Source organism: Stenella coeruleoalba (genome assembly GCF_951394435.1).
Source record: "Stenella coeruleoalba genome assembly, chromosome: 15".
NCBI classification, from domain to species: domain Eukaryota; kingdom Metazoa; phylum Chordata; class Mammalia; order Artiodactyla; family Delphinidae; genus Stenella; species Stenella coeruleoalba.
The window spans coordinates 77284242-77306283 of record NC_137161.1 but is presented as its reverse complement, the minus strand read 5'-3'; the positions used below and the strand labels follow the sequence as shown (position 1 = coordinate 77306283).

Genomic DNA, 22042 nt, shown 5'->3' with positions numbered 1-22042 from the left:
ATGTTTCTGGAATGAATGAACAAATGAAGCCACAGAAGAATGGATGAAAAGCTCCCCATCTCACTATTAGGGCAATGCGCTCTCTCATTTCCACCGACGACTGGGACCACTACATTTCTGTCTGCTCTTCCTGCTGGAATACCCATTTCACTGCACTGATGGGTTCACCCCCAGTACTTCCTACACCCCACTGCACCCACTGCAGCACTGACAGTGGAACAATACTCTACTGAACTGAACAGCAGACCAAGCCAACAAACCCATAATCCTGCTAAAGGCCGAGGCCAGACCTAAAACATAAGCCCTGTGAAAGGAGGTACACTGGGACAGTATCATTTTACCCATGTGACAGCTGAGCAAAAGGGGCTTAAAGATTAATTGACTTTCCAAGGAAAAGCTGGGTCTTTAACATAAGTGTTCTGACTCCCATGTGTGTTCTTTTCTTGTGGGTCTGGGAGAAAACTACTATCTCTATTTCCTATCTCTCTCTCTATCTATCTCTATCTCAAGATTCCATTAAATTCAAACTTTCTAATTAAGAGAGAAGAACCACAAGCTCAGAGTATTTAGCAGAGTCAACAGATCTGAAAGGACTGACAAGGCTCTGACAGGCTCTCTTAGGTCAAGGTCAACGTATGCAATTTAACATTCTTGATGGAGTAATGGGTTAGTTGAACTACATGACCTTCTTTTGACCCGTAGGAAGGTTATGTGACGGACTGGAGAGAGGTCTGGACCAGGAGACCTCTTGAGAGGTCTGAGAACCTGATTCTGTTCCTCACTCATGCTTTTTACCAACTTAGACAAGTCAATCTACCCCTCCAGACCACAGTTTCAATGATCTGTGAATAACCTAGATCATTGTTTCCTTAATATTACTTCATGTAGAATGGATGTACCAGGCTCCACCCTTTTCCCCCCAAAATCTGGTTCAGAATCTGTGTTTTCAAAGCTCTCCAGGTGATTTTTTTTTTATACAGAAGCAGGTTTGACAACAACTTACCTGGATGACCCCTAAAGCCACTTGACTACTTCTGTGTGGTTATGTGACTATATCACAACTGATTCATCTCTTTTGGGTGGATGGAGTTTGTTTTCAAATACTTGCTATTGTCAGCAGTGTAGCTATGAGCATTCCTTCTTGTGTACATGTGTCCCTGAGCAAGAGACTCTGTAGGGTAAATTCCTAAGAGAGAAATCACTGGATGACAGAGTATGTGCATCCTAACATTTTCTCACTGTTACCAAATTGTTCTCCAAAGTGGTTGCACCAATGTATACGCCCAGGAGCAGTGTATAGCAGTTCTTCTTGCTCTATATCCACGCTTACACTTGATGCTCCCAGACTTTTTAATTCTAAATAATTTGAGTAGGTGCTTTGAATAAAATTCTTCAAGGATGAACCGTTCTTAGTGTCTGGTGCTCCTTTGCTGGTGCCCTGTGTGTGTGCTTTGTTTGCCTATGGGGTAAACTTGTAGAGAATGCATTTGCCTGAATATTCTGTGTGCTCACTACATATAAGATTTAAACTAAATTTGAGAAGGAGAAATCCTATTCTGTTGTCTCTTGCTGAGATTCCAGTTTATGCGAAGGTGTGAAGTCTGTAGTTGTCTGTGTTGATTTTTTATCACAACTTCTGTGAATTTAATAGCAATTGATAATAATTATACGTTTGCGATGCTTAGATCAATTTTAATTTAGGGAAGTGTCATAGTGATTTAGGAAGTGACTTTTCATTACTATATCAATGAAAAAGGATGACCTCTAGGTGGGTGGATGGGATGTACACGTAACGTGTTATCGGAGGATACGATAGCTAGAAAATTACTTTTCTATTTGCTCCTGGATGTATGAGTCTACAGTCCTCTAATGAACTCCTTCAACGACAGATCCCTTGAAAATGGTTTCCTTAGCCTTTGGAGACCTTGGCGAGATATCTTCAGTGAAAATATCTAAGAGATAGAGAATGAACAGGCAGTTATACTTGGCTATATGAAATTAGACCCACAGAGCTTTTCGAATGAGAAGCTGCCTGGAAACCAAAAGGTTAAAGGGCATAAAAATATGAAAATATGGATCTAATGAAGATATAAGATTCTTTCTTGTCTCTCTCAGTCATGGAATATTGAAGGAATGGTAGTGGAGACAGTACGATTTTGAGAAAGTATTGCTAAACCCCCGAATGCCAAATTCGAAAGTGCCCTGGATCTTAGTGTGGGGTGTGAGTCTGCCTCCATTTAGGGGCAAAATTATCTGGTTGTCTGCCTCTCTGGGAGCTTTGAGAGGTGACTTGGAGAGAGCCAAGTTCAGAGGAGAGTGTTCTGATTGCCTAGGAACTAGGTGTGCTGTGTTTCTCTTCTCCACCCAGCACCCCAGACTCTAAGCAGCAGTGTGGAGGAGAATGAGAGCCTAGGGGTCTTTAGGGTTAGCCAGGCTCTGTACGGGAGGTTCAGAGAGGATTTGAAGGGGAAAAGTGGCTGAGATGATGAAAAGAATTTGAGTTTGACCGAATGTCCTTCTGAGAGAGCCTCAGATTCTTTTTTTTTTAATTTATTTAATTAATTAATTTATTTATTTTTGGCCGTGTTGGGTCTTCATTTCTGTGCGAGGGCTTTCTCTAGTTGCGGCAAGCGGGGGCCACTCTTCATCGTGGTGCGCGGGCTTCTCACTATCGCGGCCTCTCTTGTTGCGGAGCACAGGCTCCAGACGCGCAGGCTCAGTACTGTGGCTCACGGGCCTAGTTGCTCTGCGGGCATGTGGGATCTTCCCGGACCAGGGCTCAAACCCGTGTCCCCTGCATTGGCAGGCGGATTCTCAATCACTGCGCCACCAGGGAAGCCCTCGGATTTTTATAACCAGATTGGATTGCAGAATTCATTGGACTGGACTAAAATTTGAGTAGGCCAGGGATGGAAAATGTGATGTTTTTCTACTGGTTCATGTTTCAGAACAAAATGTGCAGCTGTGAGAAGAAAGCTAGCTCTGTGTTTTGCTATGGCAGAGGTGAGATTCCTCATCCAGGCTGACGATTATGATAATTTTCTTATTATAAAAATAATACATATTTCTTGCAGAAAATATACTTGTCATGACTCTTGATTTTTCTATATTTTTGGTTGTTAGTTTCAGTTTATTTGGGGAATTAAATAGAGAAGGTAGGGTCTAGGTCACCTAGAATAAGATGACTTTCACTGCTATATTGAGCCCACGTGCACAATCAAGAGTTCCTTGACTTTGGATGACAGAGGATCGAAAGGTATTTTTTTGAGGTGATCCATTAGGGGAAAATGTCTATGTGGAAAAGTAGAGAAGGAGCAGGCATTGACCATCCACTATAGGAGGGCAGAGCTAACATTTCTTTAGAATTGCTCCATGGAACCCTTCTGAATTCCCGGTGGGGGGAAGACATGGCAACTTTTCTTGACTGAATTCACATATTTTGAGCTTTATGATCTAATCATGATGAAGACGGTTTAGATTTGAACTAATTCCTTCTGCTCAATTATGTCACATATGTGGGTCATGACATCCAAGAAATGATGACTCAGAAGGCTAACAAGTCACAGAAAGATTGTCAATGATATATTGGAGCCTAAAGGTAACGAATGGCCTGACTGGCATAAGGGTGCATTTAATGGTGTTTTGAGCCCTTACCGTTTTCAAGGAAAATGCGTTTGTCTAAAACACCTCATTTAATCCTCACGAGAACCTTACTGGCTTCATTTTACAGAGGAGTAAATCAAGGCTTCAAGATATTTAATAACTTTCTCAAAGTCTCTGAATAAATGAGTAACAAATCCAGCCCAATGGCCTTGCTCTTAATGAGTTTTTCAATATTTGGCTGGGCTCTCTGTAGTCTGGAATGTGACTTTGCTGTCAGATCATATTTTAATCTAGAAGCAAAGTTATATTCCCCAGAGATCCAGATGGTTATAAATGCATATTTTTAAATAAATCCAAACTCAGGAAGCAAGCTTCCCGTTGCATAGTTTGGTGTCAAGCACAGAAAGGATAGTGTGTTTTTTATTTTTCAGGTATTTAGCTAACAATAATGAGTACCAGGAGGAATGCTGATGGGTGAACTTGCTTAAGATAAAGGAGCAGGGGGGCTTCCCTGGTGGCGCAGTGGTGGAGAGTCCGCCTGCCGATGCAGGGGACGGGGGTTCGTGCCCCGGTCCGGGAAGAGCCCACATGCCGTGGAGCGGCTGGGCCCGTGAGCCGTGGCTGCTGAGCCTGCGCGTCCGGAGCCCGTGCTCCGTGACGGGAGAGGCCACGGCAGTGAGGGGCCCGCGTACCGCCAAAAAAAAAAAAAAAGATAAAGGAGCAGGAGTACAGGCTTTGGTGGGAAGATACATTCATGTCAACAGTTTTCAGTCCACTCACTGCAGTCGTGCTGGCAGTAGTCTTTTTGTATCTGTGCCCAGGATGTGGCTTTTGAGCTGAACCTAGTTTTAGGTTCTTGCATTTACAGGAAGGGTGGTCTATTTGAACTACAGCATGTCTCAGAAGGAATGTAGTGCAAAGATACAGTCTCGGTGTTCCAAGGGAAGAAAGTCCAGGAGACTTTGTCTTCATGTCTCAGTTTTTTCGGCTGCTATAAAAAAATACTATGGACAAGTGGAAAGAGGCTTTTTAAACTCAACGGTGTGGCTCACAGGGTCTTGGTGCACCGGCCGGGTGTCAGACCTGAGTCTCTGAGGTGGGGAGGTGGGAGAGCCAAGTTCAGGACATTGGTCCACCAGAGACCTTCTGGCTCCACATAATATCAAACGGCAAAAGCTCTCCCAGAGATCACCATCTCAATGCTAAGACCCAGCTCCACTCAACGACCAGCAAGCTACAGTGCTGGACACCCTATGCCAAACAACTAGCAAGACAGGAACACAACACCACCCATTAGCAGAGAGACTGCCTAAAATCATAAGGTCACAGACACCCCAAACACACCACTGGGCGCAGTCCTGCCCACCAGAAAGACAAGATCCAGCCTCTTCCACCAGAACACACGCACCACTCCCCTCCACCAGGAAGCCTACAGAACCCACTGAACCAACCTTACCCACTGGGGGCAGACACCAAAAACAACTGGAACTACAAACCTGCAGCCTGCATAAAGGAGAACCCAAACACAGTAAGTTAAGCGAAATGAGAAGACAGAGATGAAGGAGCAAGGTAAAAACCCACCAGACCAAACAAATGAAGAGGAAATAGGCAGTCTACCTGAAAAACAATTCAGAGTAATGATAGCAAAGATGATCCAAAATCTTGGAAATAGAATGGAGAAAATACAAGAAACGTTTAAGGACATAGAAGAACTAAAGAGAAAAAAAACAATGATGAACAACACAATAAATGAAATTAAAAATTCTCTAGAAGGAATCAATAGCAGAATAACTGAGGCAGAGGAACAGATAAGTGACCTGGAAGATAAAATAGTGGAAATAACTACTGCAGAGCAGAGTAAAGAAGGAAGAATGAAAAGAATTGAGGACAGTCTTAGAGACCTCTGGGACAACATTAACTGCACCAACATTCAAATTATAGGTGTCCCAGAAGAAGAAGAGAAAAAGAAAGGGACTGAGAAAATATTTCAGGAGATTATAGTTGAAAACTTCCCAAATATGGGAAAGGAAATAGTCAATCAAGTCCAGGAAGTGCAGAGAGTCCCATACAGTATAAATCCAAGGAGAAACATGCCAAGACACATACTAATCAAACTGTCAAAAATTAAATACAAAGAAAAAATATTAAAAGCAGCAAGGAAAAAGCAACAAATAACATACAAGGGAATCCCCATAAGGTTAACAGCAGATCTTTCAGCAGAAACTCTGCAAGCCAGAAGGGAGTGGCAGGACATATTTAAAGTGATGAAAGGGAAAAATCTACAACCAAGTTTACTCTACCCAACAAGGATCTCATTTAGATTTGACTGAGAAATTAAAACCTTTACAGACAAGCAAAAGCTAAGAGAATTCAGCACCACCAAACCAGCTTTACAGCAAATGCTAAAAGAACTTCTCTAGGCAGGAGACACAAGAGAAGGAAAAGACCTACAATAACAAACCCAAAACAATTAAGAAAATGGTAATAGGACCATACATATTGATAATTACCTTAAACGTGAATGGATTAAGTGCTCAAACCAAAAGACACAGGCTTGCTGAATGAATACAAAAACAAGACCCATATATATGCTGTCTACAAGAGACCCACTTCAGACCTAGGGACACGTACAGAGTGAAAGTGATGGGATGGAAAAAGGTATGCCATGCAAATGGAAATCAAAAGAAAGTTGGAGGGCTTCCCTGGTGGTGCAGTGGTTGAGAGTCTGCCTGCTGATGCAGGGGACACAGGTTCGTGCCTCGGTCCGGGAAGATTCCGCATGCTGTGGAACGGCTAGGCCTCTGAGCCATGGCTGCTGAGCCTGCAGGTCCAGAGGCTGTGCTCCGCAATGGGAGAGGCCACAGCAGTGAGAGGCCCACATACCGCAAAAAAAAAAAAAAAAAAAAAGAAAGTTGGAGTAGCAATTCTCATATCAGACAAAATAGACTTTAAAATGAAGACTATTACAAGAGACAAAGAAGGACACTACATAATGATCAAGGGATCAATCCAAGAAGAAGATATAACAATTGTAAATATTTATGCACCCAACATAGGAGCACCTCAGTACATAAGGCAAATGCTAACAGCCATAAAAGGGGAAATCAACAGTAACACAATAATAGTAGGGGACATTAACACCCCACTTTCACCAATGGACAGATCATCCAAAATAAAAATAAATAGGGAAACACAAGCTTTAAATGATACATTAAACAAGATGGACTTAATTGATATTTAAAGGACATTCCATCCAAAAACAACAGAATACACTTTCTTCTCAAGTGCTCATGGAACATTCTCCAGGATATATCATATCTTGGGTCACAAATCAAGCCTTGGTAAATTTAAGAAAATTGAAATCATATCAAGTATCTTTTCCGACCACTACGCTATGAGACTAGTTATCAGTTACAGGAAAAAGTCTGTAAAAAACACAAACACATGGAGGCTAAACAATACACTACTAAATAACCAAGAGATCACTGAAGAAATCAAAGAGGAAATCAAGAAATTCCTAGAAACAAGTGACAATAAAACACAATGACCTGAAACCTATGGAATGCAGCAAAAGCAGTTCTAAGAGGGAAGATTATAGCAATAAAATCCTACATCAAGAAACAAGAAACATCTCAAATAAACAACCTAACCTTACACCTAAAGCAATTAGAGAAAGAAGAACAAAAAAACCCCAAAGTTAGCACAGGGAAATAAATCATAAAGATCAGATCAGAAATAAATTAAAAAGAAATGAAGGAAATGATAGCAAAGATCAATAAAGCTAAAAGCTGTTTCTTTGAGAAGATAAACAAAATTAATAAACCATTAGCCAGACTCATCAAGAAAAAAGAGAAGACTCCAATCAATAGAATTAGAAATGAAAATGGAGAAGCAACAGCTGACACTGCAGAAATACAAAGGATCATGAGAGATTACTACAAGTAATATATGCCAATAAAATGGACAACCTGGAAAAAATGGACAAATTCTTAGAAAAGCACAACCTTCCGAGACTGAACCAGGAGGTAAGAGAAAATATAAACAGACCAATTACAAGCACTGAAATTGAAAATGTGATTAAAAATCTTCCAACAAACAAAAGTCCAGGACCAGATGGCTTCACAGGTGAATTCTATCAAACATTTAGGGAAGAGCTAACACTTATCCTTCTCAAACTCCTCCGAAGTATAGCAGAGGGAGGAACACTCCCAAACTCATCCTACGAGGCCACCATCACCCTGATACCAAAACCAGACAAAGATGTCACAAAAAAATAAAACTACAGGCCAATATCACTGATGAACATAGGTGCAAAAAATCTCAACAAAATACTAGCAAACAGAATCCAATAACACATTAAAAGGATCATACACCATGATCAAGTGGGGTTTATCCCAGGGTTGCAGGGATTCTTCAAGATATGCAGATCAGTCAGTGTGATACACCATATTAACAAATTGAAGGAGAAAAACCATGTGATCATCTCAATACATGAAGAAAAACTTCTGACAAAATTCAACCCTGATTTATGATAAAAACCTTCCAGAAAGTAAGCATAGAGAGAACTTACCTCAATATAATAAAGACTATTTATGACATACCCACAGCCAACATCTTCCTCAATGGTGAAAAACTGAAACCATTTCCACTAAGATCAGGAACAAGACAAGGTTGCCCACTCTCACCACTATTATTCAACATAGTTTTGGAAGTTTTAGCCACAGCAATCAGAGAAGAAAAAGAAATAAAAGGAATCCAAATCAGAAAAGAAGAAGTAAAACTGTCACTGTTTGCAGATGACATGATACTATACATAGAGAATCCTAAGGATGCTACCAGAAAACTGCTAGAGCTAATCAATGAATTTGTTAAAGTAGCAGGATACAGAATTAATGCACAGAAATCTCTGGCATTCCTATACACTAATGATGATAAATCTGAAAGAGAAATTAAGGAAACACTCCCGTTTACCATTGCAACAAAAAGAATAAAATACCTAGGAATAAACACAAATGCATAAAAAACCTAGGAATAAACACAAAATGCCTGTATGCAGAAAACTATAAGACACTGATGAAAGACACTAAAGATGTTACAAACAGAGAGATATACCATGTTCTTGGATTGGAAGAATCAACATTTTGAAAATGACTATACTACCCAAAGCAATCTACAGATTCAATGCAATTCCTATCAAACTACCAGTGGCATTTTTCACAGAACTAGAGCAAAACATTTCACATTTTGTATGGAAACACAGAAGACCCCAAATAGTCAAAGCAATCTTGAGAAAGAAAAACAGAGCTGGAGGAATCAGGCTCCCTGACTTCAGATTATACTACAAAGCTACAGTAATCAAGACAGTATGGTACTGGTACAAAAACAGAAATGTAGATCAATGGAACAGTATAGAAAGCCCAGAGATAAACCCATGCACATATGGTCACCTTATTTCTGATAAAGGCAGCAAGAACATACAATGGAGAAAAGACAGCCTCTTCAATAAGTGGTGCTGGGAAAACTGGACAGCTACATGTAAAAGAATGAAATTAGAACACTCCCTTACACCATACACAAAAATAAACTCAAAATGAATTAAAGACCTAAATGTAAGGCCAGACACTATAAAACTCTTAGAGGAAAACACAGGCAGAATGCTCTATGACATCAATCACAGCAAGATTCTTTTTGACCCACCTCCTAGAGAAATGGAAGTAAAAACAAAAATAAACGAATGGGACCTAATGAAACTTAAAAGCTTTTGCACAGCAAAGGAAACCATAAACAAGACGAAAAGACAACCCTCAGAATGGGAGAAAATATTTGCCAATGAAGCAACTGACAAAGGATTAATCTCCAAAATTTACAAGCAGCTCATGCAGCTCAATATCAAAAAACAAACAACCCAATGCAAAAATGGGCAGAAGACCTAAATAGACATTTCTGCAAAGAAGATATACAGATTGCCAACAAACACATGAAAGGATGCTCAACATCACCAATGATTAGAGAAATGCAAATCAAAACTACAATGAGGTATCACCTCACACCAGTCAGAATAGCCATCATCAAAAAAATCTACAAACAATAAATGCTGGAGAGGGTGTGGAGAAAAGGGAACCCTCTTGCACTGTGGGTGGGAATGTAAATTGATGCAGCCACTGTGGAGAACAGTATGGAGGTTCCTTAAAAAACTAAAAATAGAACTACCATACGACCCAGCAATCCCACTACTGGGCATATACCCTGAGAAAACCATAATTCAAATATAGTCATGTACCACAGTGTTCATTGCAGCACTATTTACAGTAGCCAGGAGATGGAAGTAACCTAAGTGTCCACTGACAGATGAATGGATAAAGAAGATGTGGCACATATATACAATGGAATATTACTCACCCATAGAAAGAAATGAAATTGAGTTATTTGTAGTGAGGTGGATGGACTTAGAGTCTGTCATACAGAGTGAAGTAAGTCAGAAGAGAAAAGCAAATACTGTATGCTAATACATGTATATGGAATCTAAAAAAAAAGGTTCTGAAGAACCTAGGGGCAGGACAGGAATAAGGACGCAGACATAAAGAATGGACTTGAGGACACGGGGAGGGGAAAGGGCAAGCTGGGATGAAGTGAGAGAGTGGCATGGACATATATACACTACCATATGTAAAATAGCTAGTGGGAAGCAGCCACATAGCACAGGGAGATCAGCTCAGTGCTTTGTGACCACCTAGAGGGGTGGGATAGGGAGGGTGGGAGGGAGACGCAAGAGGGAGGAGATATGGAACATATGTATATGTATATGTATAGCTGAGTCACTTTGTTATAAAGCAGAAACTAACACACCATTGTAAAGCAATCATACTCCAATAAAGATGTTTAAAAAGAAAAAAAGCTTTTGAGTGAACACTTTGGGAATAATTTTTTAAAAAATACTATGTACTGGTTGGCTTGAACAACAAACATTTATTTCTCACTGTTCGGAGGCTGGGAAATCCAAGATCAAGGTGCCTGTAGATTCAGTGTCTGGTGAGGACCCGCTTCCTGGTTCACAGACGGCCGTCTTCTCACATAGTGGAAGGGGCAAGGGAGTTCTCTGGGGTCTCTCTTTTATAAGAGACTGATCCCTAATCACCTCCCAAAGGCCCCCCCTCCAAATACCATCACATCGGGGATTAGATTTCAGCATGTGAATTCTGGGGGGTCATGTAACTTCAGGCCAGCACCCCACGAGGGAGGTAACCATCCTGGAGACTACCCTTTGCTCCATATGTTAGATCTTTTCACTCCATGCGGTGGGGTGAGAATATGCATGACACCCAGCCCTTGTGAGTCCTGGGAGTTATTCCCACTGCTTCCAGAGGTTCTTTCCCAGCCTGGTTCGTTTTCTTACACACGTGAACAGAGCAGTGTTCAGCCAGAGACACAAGAACAGCCCTCTGCTGATCTCTGGCTCGCTCTCTCTTTGTTTTCTCCTCTCCAGGAAACTTCCATGCAAATCCTAGCCTCCAGCCCTCCAGCCCAGACTCCACACTCGGCCTACTCAATTCCACGAGGCCACCAGACTTGTCTTTGCTCCCCTCCATAGACTTATAACCAGTGAACCTCTCCAGGCAGTGAGGTGGGGTATTCCTAGGGTTCACTTCATTTGTTTCCCTTCTTGTGGGAATCACCGTCCTGTGCTGTCTCTTGTCCAGTTTCTGAAAACTCTGGGTTCATGCATTTTATCTGCCTTCCTCAGCTGGATCAGAGCTCTGATCTCTCTTTTTCCCTCATGGCTGGAAGTAGGAGTCTCCCTCCTCTTATTTTTAAAACTTGATTCAGAGTTGCCTTTTCCAGAAAGATTTCCCCAGAGATTCATGTTGATTCTCTGACTTCTGGGTGATTACCTATGAGATCCCCACCCCTGAGTCCAGTTGCCAATTGAAATAATCTTCTTTATTTCTAGATGCACAAACTCACCTCCAAGTCACAACCAGTCTGTAAGACAAGTGTGATCATTGTGCTTTTTATGGTCAGTTAACTAAGACCCAGAGGGCTTAAATTATTTGCCCATGGTAACAGAGCAGTGGTAAAGACAGAACTCAGACCCACATCCTTTGACTTTTCATGCCCCATATTGAAATAAATTCCATAAAGAATAAAGGGTTAGGGCTTCTCTGGTGGCGCAGTGGTTGAGAGTCCGCCTGCCGATGCAGGGGACACGGGTTCGTTCCCCGGTCTGGGAAGATCCCACATGCCACGGAGCGGCTGGGCCCGTGAGCCATGGCCGCTGAGCCTGCGCGTCCGGAGCCTGTGCTCCGCAACAGGAGACGCCACAACAGTGAGAGGCCTGCATACCAAAAAAGAAAAAAAAAGAATAAAGGGTTAGATGGAAAAAATGAGAAAATAAAAAACTAGAAGAAAATATACATGGCTATTTATTTTACCTCTAGAGGTAAACAAAGGTAATGAGTAAAAGACAGACTGTTTGGTTGTAGGACTGTACCAGAGCCAAAGCAGACTTGCGGACTTAGGCATTTACTTTGCTCCTCATTTTACCTCATTAATACTGTTATTATACTGCGATAAATATATATTTATATAAACTTTCCCTCCCTCTCCCATCTTGAATGTTTTCTTTAAGATAGAATTTTCAGAACCAGAATTTAGGAATAATGTTTATGTGTAACCTTAATATTCTTTACAGATATTTCTGAAAAGTTGGAACCAATCAATATCCTCGCCAGTGTATATGAGGATGCAGATGGCATTAAATGTTTACTAACATTTGGATCATCATTTTTGTCTCTGCTGATTTTGCCAATTTGCAAAATAAATGGCCTCCTACTTTGTGGTACATTTTTTTCCCCCATTTCTGGCATGGCTGTACATTGTTTTAAAATCATATTAGGGATTTATTTATATTTTTTGTTTTATGGGAGAATCTACGTGTTTTAAAAAAGTTTTTTTTTATCTGATCTGTAGAAGATAATTACATAGCAAGGACATTGTCATATTTGTTGTAAAAATATTAAGAATGGGATTCCCTGGTGGTGCAGTGGTTGGGGGGGTCCGCCTGCCGATGCAGGGGACACAGGTTCGTGCCCCGGTCTGGGAAGATCCCACATGCTGCGGAGCGGCTGGGCCCATGAGCCATGGCTGCTGGGCCTGCGCGTCCAGAGCCTGTGCTCCGCAACGGGAGAGGCCACACAGCGGTGGGAGGCCCGCGTACCGCAAAAAAAAAAAAAAAAAAAAAAAAAAAAATTAAGAATAAATTTATTTAACTAAAACTTTCATGTAAGAAATGGAGATTGCCTTAGAGAAGCCTTGATATTGAAATAGCAGGTTAGAAGAAACAAAGTCTATACCTGCCTGAAATAAACATCTCTGCTGTCCGTTTACTCTCTCTGCCTGATTTTCCAGATTTTATCTTGTATGTCTCTGGCTTTCTCCCCACCCCATCCATACCCTCCATCTTTGAGCTGCAACTCCTCCTGTAAGTGGGATTTGAAGTATAAACACATGGTAATCGCCTTTGATCCCATTTTCATCTCTCTCTCCTCCCCCTCTAGACTCTTCTTACGCAGTAAGTCACGGGACGGGCCTGTGAACCATCTGCCATTAGAGAGAGAGGAGCTGAAAAGAAATCCTGTGTAGATTAGAGGCTGTCTCCTTCTGTCTCTTAAACAAGCACAACTTGGATTCGAACTGCAATATGAACAAGAGAGGTAAGCTCAGTGTCCGGGCCATTTAATGTACATACAATTAGCATTGCGTGGTTGAAGAATTCCTCCAAGGGACCAGGACGAGCATCTGTCCATGAATATCTCAGTGGAATCTTTTATATGGACTCTCCAGAGAGGAAGAGCAGATCATACCATTAAGCAAGTCAGAAAGGTAAAGACAGTGACATAAAATATTTGTAGAAAATCTGTTTTACATGGCCATATCCTTGCCAGGTGAAAAAGCCACCCACTCATTCATTCATTTATTCATTCAACATGCACACACAGCATGTCCAGTGCAGGCAGTGGCAGGTATGTGCAGGAGTGGATCCAAGTCATGGTTCCTATGAAAGCTCACAGTTTAACGGAGGAGACCAGACAAGTAAATAAATAATGGTCCACTATAACTGTAATGATGACCTTTGCAAGTGACATAGCTTGACTAGAATCCTAGCCTGGGAAACTCACTAACTGTGTAACCTTGGGCTTAAATTTTCTGAGGCTTTAATCCATCATTTGTAATATATGGATAACAATATCACTAAGCTGTTTCTATCAGGGTTAAACACATAATAACAACTTCAGGGACTATATTCAAGAGGCATTTAATAGGTGATTAAAAACAAAGGTATGTCCAAAGTAAAATGATAATTCAGAAAAGCTGCTCAACAAGAAAAGTCATCCCAAAGATATTTGAACTGGAATTTGAGGGAAATGTAGGAGTTTGCTAAGTAGATAAGGCAGAGAGGCAGTTGCAGACAGAGAGATGAGCACACATAATATCTGAGCAGCATGAAATCACAACCATTTTAGGTCAATATTCGAAAGAAGGCACGTGGTAAAGGTGGGATGTCAGCAGGGGAGTGTGGCAGATTAGTTGTCATGAGGTTTCACATAGGGTCTTGGTCCATGAAATAGCCCTTTAGGCTGAGCAAGCCTAGGAACTGGCTTTTTATCAGTGTACTGTGATAGGTTTAGATCTTCAGAGAGACTCACATTAGTCCAACTTCTGATAGACTGATATATAACCAGAAAGCCTGTGTATCTTTCCATTGAGAAATCTAACTAATAGTAAGGATTGGGTGCTTACATCAGCACATCAGCACACAGAGCACAGAAGGTAGCTTCTCAGCTAAGACAGCCTGAGGCACACTTCTCCCTAATAAGCAGTCCACGGGGCACTAGTGTTCTCTCTCTCCTGGATAAGGACGTCACCAAGGCCAAAAGATGCCTCCCTGAATCTTTGCCATGCTGACAAATGACTGCCCCTTATGGTTGAAAATAGAATCCAAATTTCTTGAGATTGTCAACCCATTCATTTAGATCATGGTTATGTCTTGCTTCCATCTGGAAGACAGTACCTTGCAGATGACCCTGTGTGTCTTTGCTCTAAGCCTCCAGCTAGCTTGTTCATCACTGTATCTACACTTCCTGGAAGAGCATCCGTCTGCATTAGCACTCAGCAAATATTGCTTAACAAATGAACAAGTTATTGGGTTCACTTTATTCCAATTTTATACCTAAACTTTCAGAATGCTATCTTTCGGTCACTCTTGGCCTCTTTCCTCCATGTACCTCCTACAACCTGGTGGACCTAGAATTTAGAGAATATGGCAGGGGGAGCTGATGGAAGACTTCAGGGGAGAAGGTTAGGGTCTACAGAGTCTTGTATTTCAAGCCAAGGAATGATAATCAGAGGCCTAAGTTTATTGTACCTTCCTCTTCTTCACAGAAACAACTACCTTTTATCCTGTGTTCAGTAATTCTAGCTTCTCTAACAGATAAGCCCTGAACTGCAGAGTTTTAACACTATTAAGTTGGATTTTCACTCACTCCTGGTCCAGGGTGGGTGTTTGGTGGGTGTCTTCTATGCAGTGATTCAGGGATCCAAGCTCTTTCTATCTATGCTCTGCCAGCCTTGACAGCAGTAGTTGTTTACATATAGTTCCCCGTCCAGCGGCATCAACATCATGGGGAACATGTAAGAAATGCTAATTCCTGGGTCCTGAATCAGAAACTCTGGGGATGGGGCCCAGCCATGTGTGTGTTAACAAGTCCTCCAGGTGAACTTTATAAACATTAACAATTTAGAACCATATTGCTAAAGGAGGGCGGTGTAATTTTGGTAACTTGAATTGCAATTTGTTCCAAAGAGATAATGTTGCTATGATACAGTAGATACAGTAGGAATGGTAATTGTATCACTATTCAATAAATTTTTTTTGAGTTCTAATTGTGTGCCACACCCCATGGTAGGCACTGTAGATACACTGATGATCAAGATGGTGACCTATTACTACTCTACTTCAGATACTTTGGATCAAGTATGCTTCTATTGGCTTATCTATTGGCTTATTAGATTGGTACCCAATTAATAGATGGTCAGGCAATTAATAGATGTTTATCAAAAGAAAATGAATGATGAGTGAATCATTTTGTCCTCTTGGGATCCTGATTTCTAACCCTGGAAAAGAAGGAATTGGACTTCCAAATTAATCCCTTGGGCCCCTTCCAGATGTACTTTAGTAAAATACAGCTCTAATATTTGGAGGGAAACCTCCCTGGTGGGTAGCCTTCTTGGCTCTTTCTGCTGCCTATGGTCACAGAAAATGTTTAAAAGAATATTCTGGAGCAAAGCCCCAATCCACAAATAGAGAGGGGATTTCTTAGGTTAGGGTAATAATGATAACGATTATGGTAATAATAACCAAAGTTAACAATTAGTGGTCACTGCCTAAGAGGCAGGCATTTTACACGCGTTATTTTACAGAATCCTCACAACCTTTGAGGTAGTTACTATCATTTATCCATAGTAGAGATAAAGATACCAAGATTGAGAAGTTCAACAAATTGACCAAAGTCACACTTTTAGTAAGTGGGAAGGTGGGGATTCCAGCTCAGGCTTTGTGTGTTTCTAAAGCCTGGGTGCTTAACTTCTAGCTTAAACTGTGAAACCAACTTTAAGCTTATGACAATAGAAGTAAACCCTTAGGCTGTGGCTGGGAAGGAACTGGATTAGAGGGGAAAGAAAGTACTTAAAGCTTCTGTAGCATATTGATAGCAGATGCGCGGGGGAGTGAGAGAGAGGCCCTTTGCGAAAGATTCGCAAGAAGGAAAGAGCTTCTATAATCAGACAGAGCAAGTCCCGGGCATTTACATGCCTGGGTCCTGGCAGAGGTCCCACCTACAGACTGCAAGCCTTTGGACAAATCAATTAACCCTCAGGAGCTTTACAAGCATGTGGCCTATAAAAGGATGGTGATACCTTTAATGACTGTCTTGCATGGCCATTATGAGGGTCCGGTGAAAAAAAAACAGCACATATAAAAATGGTACCCATGGAAGTCGTTCTTAGAAAGTAGAGCTTTGTTATAGACCTTAACACAAAGCCATGGACATTGTCAGGGTGGATTGGAAAAGGAGATCCCTGAGTTGGGCTTGAAAATTTGTACAAATTCCACAGACAGATGAGAAAAGGACAATCGCTGCAGAGAGAGACTAACTTGTGCAGAACCGTGGAGGCATATAGCAACACGGTGTGTCTGGCAAATAGTAATTGACTTGCTTGAGTGGGAGTGTGAGATGTGGCTTGGGGATGAGCAGAAGACAAGCAGAGAGAGAGACAAGGCCTAAGGATGCTTCTGATATTTTCCTGAAGAATGAAACATCAGCGTACTTATATGGAAATGAAAACAAAAATATTGCTGAAGCATAAGTGAGAAAGTGTTTTGTGCAAATCCTCTGCAAGCTCCAGGGCACCCGTCCAAACATTAGTTATTGCTTTTGCTACCCGTGTTGTCAAGTGACAGCAAGCCGGGCCTTGCCATCCTTAAAAGACTGCGTGTGCATCATTTCAAATGGTCACAGGAGATGCTAAAAGGAAGAGAAAAAAAAGCATCTAAGGGGAGGAGGGAAACCGCCTCAATCCAAACTGGGGATGATTTATTGCCATGAGTAATCGATAGTAGTAGGTCCACATCAATTTTATATCTAATTTAAAAATTCGAGGTCTCAATGTGCTCATTAAAGAATATAATGGATTTACATATTTTAATTATGTTTTATGGATTGTGAACATAATGTAATTAAGAGACTTTTCAGGAGGCATGATGAATGAACAGGGTGGCCCAGCATATGGCGGGAGACACCACACCGAGTGAAGTCGGGTGAGAGGAGCCCAGCCCATGGCTGAAGGCCCAGGTCAGAGCGTCGGGACGACATTCACGGTGATGGGAGCCTAACGACGCTGCCTCTCCAGCCTCTCTCACGTCTGCCCTTCCTCACCTTCTCCTGCGCTGCTGCCTGAGTTTACAAATCCATTAGCTCTTTTATTTTTCAATATGGTTAAAAAAAAAAAACCCACATAACATAGAACCCACCATCTCAACCATTTTAAAATTTACACTTGGTAGTGTTAAGTATATTCACATTGTTGCACCACAGATCTGAATTTTTTTCATCTTGCAAAACTGAAACCCTATACCCATTAAACAACAAACCCTCATTCACCCAGCCCCCCAGCCCCTGGCACCCACCCTGTGACTTTCTGTGTCTATGAACTGACCACTCTAGGTGACTCACCTAAGTGAAATTATTCAGTATTTGTCTTTTTCTGGTGTGACTGGTTTATTTCACTCAGCATCATGTCCTCAAGCTTCACCCATGTTGTAGCATGTGACAGGATTTCCTTCTCTTTTAAGGCTGAATGATATTCATTGTATGTATATGCCACATTTTCTTTATCCATTCATCCTTCTTTTTTTTTGGCCACACCCCACGGAGGCCTGCGGGATCTTAGTTCCCCGAACAGAGATCAGACCCGTGCCCCCTGCATTGGAAGAGTGGAGTCTTAACCACTGGACCCCCAGGGAAGTCGCTATCCATTCATCCTTTGATGGACGTTTGATAGCCCTGTTTTCTCTGCGCGGTTATTATGACTGTCAGTCTGCACCCAGCCTCAGTCTCAGGATTCTTTAGACTCACATCAGCCCACAGTGGGCCTTTTCTTGGATAACCAGGCCACTCCCCTGTTTAAAATCTGTTGATCCCTGGACGGTTGTCACTCCTTAGTGTGACTTATGCTGCTCTCACCATCTGGCCCCTTTGCCTGGCAGTTCTGGCCCCCATTCAGCCATGCAGTCCACCTGTCCAGGCCACCTCTACCCAACGTTCACCATTTTCAACCGCATTTGCACTTTCACACATCCAGTGTCTGTGCCTGGAATGTCCGAGTCCACTACTTGTGAGGCCCTTCTGGATCCACCATCCTCTAGGCCATCTCCTAATCAAACAAAGAAGAGTCTAGGACGGGTTGGTCAACCACGGCCAGTGAGCCAGTCTGGCCCTCTGCCTGTTTTTATAAAGTTTTATTGGGACACAACCATGCCTATTGTTTATGTATTGTCTGTGGCCGCTTTGCCACTACAATTCAAAGCTCTTTAAAGAAAACATTTGCCGACCCCTGCTCCAGGCCATCTCTTACATTCAAATCCATCTTTGCTACTTCCTAGCTATGATTTTGGGTAAGTCAGCATTTCTGAAAGTGGATAATGATGATGATAATTTATAGCTTTGATTATTATTATTATTGTTACCACTTTCCAGCTTTATTGTGAAGACTGAGCTAATACCTATAAAGCCCTTGACACACAGTTGCCAGGATGGCTGTTAAGGCAACAAGGTCGTCTGTTTTAGCTTATAAGACAGACACAGCACGATCCCAAGCAGTGGCTGCAGCCCAGACTTCTCTTGCCTCGAAGGCAGCGAGGCATGTAAAAAATTAGGGTCCAGATTCTCCATCACACCTATTTTTAATGTGAACTTGGAAACTCCGATTTTCTCATCTGCCAAATGAGGAAACTAATACCCAGCCTTCAGGTTTATCGTGGGGATTCAAAGCAGCAAGGACTTGAATTGTGATTTATGGATGAAAAGCCTACTGCACACGGCAGCAGGAAGCAGATGCTCAGAAGAGCGCAGTTTCTTTCTTCTTCTTCCAGTCTGCCTTCTAATCGCTTGCTTTGTTCAATTATCTTTACAACACCCTTCTGCCTATGGAATGAATTGTGAACGGGCTCTTGGGCTGATGCTGCTGGGAGTACTCCCTCCACTTCTCCGTGTGCTCGTGTGTCTCACTGTTCCTTCTCTCGGGGAATCATCTAGAAACTGTCATTTATATTGACCTGCAATCTCACCCCTTTCCCTTCTTCCCAATTACTATTGGCCTCTAGGGGGAGCTCAAGACTTCATCATTCTTGCTGGCCTGGGTCAAAGGCAGAGTACAGAGCTGGAGTCAACTAACAGATACTCGGTAATTATTTGCTGAATGAAAGGAGAGATGCATGGGAGGATGGATATCAGAGACGAGGGTAAAGCTTGGCTTCTGAAGGCTTTCTCTCAGTTAAAATTTTACATTTTGGGGATTCTCTCTTCTTTGCTTCATGTTTGGCTCTGAGGGCCCTAATTTGAAAGTGTTCCTCAACTTGGATGGAAGCAAATCCACCCTTTATCCTTCCCCCCATCCCTCATTAGAAAGATAGGCACCAACGAAAGTGGGAACCAAAGGCAAAGAACAGCCTGGTAGGTGTGGGTGCTCAGGCCAGCTATTCCAGAACCAGTGCAGAAGCATTCCCAGCCTGGAAACATTTACCTTCATTTTCTTCATCTCAGATCATCCTCAGCATGGGAGGTCTTGAGATCCAGAATTGGAATCTTACAAGAAAGAGACCAAGTTAGCCACTGAGCCTCAGATCCTTGTTCAATTTGGGTGAAAACGCCATGTAACACAGAAACTGTCGCATCCAATTTATCTGATGGCTACGCTGGTATTTGGGAACATAAGTTCCAAGTAGAAATAAAGTGTTTATAGCCTGAAATTGCCTCTGCCTCCTGAGGATGACTTAAGTCATGGTTCATGGGTTGGTCAAGGACTTTGAGTTCCGATTCTTAGCTCCGTCATATTTTTTGTTCTGTCTCCCTATCTTGGAAGCAAACAAAAGGATTGGAGCAGAAGCAAGAAGAACTAGAATCCTGCAGCCTGCAGAACAAAATCCACATTCATAGAAATATAGACAAGATGAAAAGGGAGAGGGCTATGTACCAGATGAAGGAACAAGATAAAACCCCAGAAAAACAATTAAGTGAAGTGGAGATAGTCAACCTTCCAGAAAAAGAATTCAGAATAATGATAGTGAAGATGAGCCAGGACCTCGGAAAAAGAATGGAGGCAAAGACTGAGAAGATGCAAGAGATGTTTAACAAAGATCTGGAAGAATTAAAGAACAAATAACTAGAGATGAACAATACAATAACTGAAATGAAAAATACACTAGAAGGAATCAATAGCAGAATAACTGAGGCAGAAGAATGGATAAGTGACCTAGAAGACAGAATGGTGGACTTCATTGCTGCAGAACAGACTAAAGAAAAAAGAGTGAAAAGAAATGAAGACAGCCTAAGAGACCTCTGGGACAACATTAAATGCAACAACATTCGCATTATAGGGGTCCCCAGAAGGTGAAGAGAGAGAGAAAGGACCCGAGAAAATATTTGAAGAGATTATAGTCGAAAACTTCCCTAACATGGGAAAGGAAATAGCCCCCCAAGTCCAGGAAGCGCAGAGAGTCCCATACAGGATAAACCCAAGGAGAAACACGCCGAGACACTTAGTAATCAAATTGGCAAAAATTAAAGACAAAGAAAAATTATTGAAAGCAGCAAGGGAAAAATGACAAATAACATACAAGGGAACTCCCATAAGTTTAACAGCTGATTTCTCAGCAGAAACTCTACAAGCCAGAAGGGAGTGGCATGATATACTTAAAGTGATGAAAGGGAAGAACCTACAACCAAAATTACTCTACCCAGCAAGGATCTCATTCAGATTCAATGGAGAGATCAAAAGCTTTACAGACAAGCAAAAGCTAAGAGAATTCACCACCACCAAACCAGCTCTACAACAAATGCTAAAGGAACTTCTCTAAGTGGGTAACACAAGAGAAGAAAAGAACCTACAAAAACAAACCCAAAACAATTAAGAAAATGGTAATAGAAACATACATATCGATAATTACCTTAAACGTGAATGGATTAAGTGCTCCAACCAAAAGACACAGGCTTGCTGAATGGATACAAAAACAAGACCCATATATATGCTGTCTACAAGAGACCCACTTCAGACCTAGGGACACATACAGACTGAAAGTGAGGGGATGGAAAAAGATATTCCATGCAAATGGAAATCAAAAGAAAGCTGGAGTAGCAATACTCATATCACATAAAATAGACTTTAAAATAAAGAATGTTACAAGAGACAAGGAAGGACACTACATAATGATCAAGGGAGCAATCCAAGAAGAAGATATAACAATTATAAATATATATGCACCCAACATAGGAGCACTCAATACATAAGGCAACTGCTAACAGCTATAAAAGAGAAAATCGACAGTAACACAATAATAGTGGGGGACTTTAACTCCTCACTTACACCAATGGACAGATAGATCATCCAAACAGAAAATTAATAAGGGAAGACAAGTGTTAAATGACACAATAGACCAGATAGATTTAATTGATATTTATAGGACATTCCATCCTAAAACAGCAGATTACCCTTTCTTCTCAAGTGTGCATGGAACATTCTCCAGAATAGATCACATCTTGGATCACAAATCAAACCTCAGTAAATTTAAGAAAATTGAAATCATATCAAGCATCTTTTCTGACCACAA

General features: G+C 41.5%; 1 long non-coding RNA gene across 2 annotated transcripts in view; it reads left to right on the top strand.

Annotated features, from left to right (window-relative positions):
- The window catches only part of LOC307197615, a 127590-nt gene that overhangs the window by 96381 nt on the left and 9167 nt on the right, over nt 1–22042 (top strand). For both annotated transcript variants that reach the window (XR_013831466.1, XR_013831467.1), the window contains exons 3-4: nt 13158–13313; nt 19541–19620. This is a non-coding gene — a long non-coding RNA (uncharacterized lncRNA). The remainder of the gene's footprint in view (nt 1–13157; nt 13314–19540; nt 19621–22042) is intronic.